General features: G+C 39.4%; 1 non-coding gene across 1 annotated transcript; it reads right to left on the bottom strand.

Moving 5' to 3' along the window:
• trnan-guu (transfer RNA asparagine (anticodon GUU)) lies at positions 1-74 on the bottom strand. The gene has a single exon. It is a non-coding gene; the product is annotated as a tRNA-Asn (tRNA).
• Between the last annotated feature and the right edge of the window lie 2540 nt (positions 75-2614).

The raw sequence follows: 2614 nt of genomic DNA, 5'->3' as shown, positions 1-2614 counted from the left end.
CGTCCCTGGGTGGGCTCGAACCACCAACCTTTAGATTAACAGTCTAACGCGCTAACCAATTGCGCCACAGAGACTTGTGGTGTATTTAATACTGACGCTAGATCGCTGGCCATTTGTACTCTCATCCAACTGAACATGGAGTTTACGAAACAACAACACTTTGTTCCAATGGTTGTGTTAACGTGCATCGAAAGTGCAGCAACATTTTCAAGGAAGTAGCCCTGTAGTTTTCTAATGTTTGTTAGCTGTTTGAATGGCCTTAAAAGGGCAAAGATGTAGCGCAATGTTCGTCAGCGCAACATTATATTAAAAGGCATCTGGCAGGAGTAAATTCAGCCACAATCACAAATATATTATGATAAATATATATTTTAAACAACTGCATTTTCACAAATGTAATATATAATCGCCAAGCCCATTCAAAAATAATTAGGGGACTGACTCCGGAAGAATGATGAAGTGGCTAGTCACTTTCATGGCGTATAGGCATACATTTACACACAAACACACTGGACCAACATTGTCCTTCTCGCGAGATAAATATAAATAATACGTTTTTTCATACCAGATTGACATCATTTACATTGTCATACTAGCCAGATTAATAAGAATAAATTATATGTTCCTTGGAGAACACAGAATGATCAAGCTATTGAGTAACAGAAGATCAGAGACCATTGACAGCCATTTTACCAGTAGGTATAGTAACTTGTCATCTTTCATGTTCAACAACACACCAATCACATGTTACAACAGGAAACACAGCAGGTCAAAAGCAAGCTTACTGTAAGGCCAGGAAGGTCTTCCATATCACTAGAAATAGAAAGACAGCATCCCTGGGTGGGCTCAAATCACCAACTTTTAAATGAACAGTCTAACGCGCCAACAAATTGCACCACAGAGACTTGTGGTGTATTTAATACTGACGCTAGATCGCTGGCCATTTGTGCTCTCATCCAACTGAACATGGAGTTTACGAAACAACAACACTTTGTTCCAATGGTTGTGTTAACGTGCATCGAAAGTGCAGCAACATTTTCAAGGAAGTAGCCCTGTAGTTTTCTAATGTTTGTTAGCTTTTTGAATGGCCTTAAAAGGGCAAAGATGTAGCGCAATGTTCGTCAGCGCAACATTATATTAAAAGGCATCTGGCAGGAGTAAATTCAGCCACAATCACAAATATATTATGATAAATATATATTTTAAACAACTGCATTTTCACAAATGTAATATATAATCGCCAAGCCCATTCAAAAATAATTAGGGGACTGACTCCGGAAGAATGATGAAGTGGCTAGTCACTTTCATGGCGTATAGGCATACATTTACACACAAACACACTGGACCAACATTGTCCTTCTCGCGAGATAAATATAAATAATACGTTTTTTCATACCAGATTGACATCATTTACATTGTCATACTAGCCAGATTAATAAGAATAAATTATATGTTCCTTGGAGAACACAGAATGATCAAGCTATTGAGTAACAGAAGATCAGAGACCATTGACAGCCATTTTACCAGTAGGTATAGTAACTTGTCATCTTTCATGTTCAACAACACACCAATCACATGTTACAACAGGAAACACAGCAGGTCAAAAGCAAGCTTACTGTAAGGCCAGGAAGGTCTTCCATATCACTAGAAATAGAAAGACAGCATCCCTGGGTGGGCTCAAATCACCAACTTTTAAATGAACAGTCTAACGCGCCAACAAATTGCACCACAGAGACTTGTGGTTATACTGACCCTCAGCAGGCCAAAGTCTCATGGAAGCTCACGCCAAGTCAGGAAGGGGGACTTCACAATCTGAAAAATGTCATCCCTGGGTGGTGTCAAAGGACCAACCTTTAGATTGACAGTCGAACACACTAACTGATTGCACGAGAGAGGCTTGTGTTGGCATTGACCCTCAGCACGTCAATTTAACAGGAATCTCATAACAGGTACAGGACGTCACATCGACATCATGGAGCACAACAAACTGAAAACTGTCGTCCCTGGGTGGGCTCGAACCACCAACCTTTAGATTAACAGTCTAACACGCTAACCAATTGCGCCACAGAGACTTGTGGTGTATTTAATACTGACGCTAGATCGTTGGCCATTTGTGCTCTCATCCAACTGAACATGGAGTTTACGAAACAACAACACTTTGTTCCAATGGTTGTGTTAACGTGCATCGAAAGTGCAGCAACATTTTCAAGGAAGTAGCCCTGTAGTTTTCTAATGTTTGTTAGCTGTTTGAATGGCCTTAAAAGGGCAAAGATGTAGCGCAATGTTCGTCAGCGCAACATTATATTAAAAGGCATCTGGCAGGAGTAAATTCAGCCACAATCACAAATATATTATGATAAATATATATTTTAAACAACTGCATTTTCACAAATGTAATACATAATCGCCAAGCCCATTCAAAAATAATTAGGGGACTGACTCCGGAAGAATGATGAAGTGGCTAGTCACTTTCATGGCGTATAGGCATACATTTACACACAAACACACTGGACCAACATTGTCCTTCTCGCGAGATAAATATAAATAATACGTTTTTTCATACCAGATTGACATCATTTACGTTGTCATACTAGCCAGATTAATAAGAATAAAT

This window comes from Oncorhynchus mykiss, chromosome 21, assembly GCF_057628025.1.
Source record: "Oncorhynchus mykiss isolate SJ-2025 chromosome 21, ASM5762802v1, whole genome shotgun sequence".
NCBI lineage: Eukaryota > Metazoa > Chordata > Actinopteri > Salmoniformes > Salmonidae > Oncorhynchus > Oncorhynchus mykiss.
The sequence above is the reverse complement of the archived record's forward strand: the minus strand, read 5'-3'. Positions and strand labels throughout refer to the sequence as shown.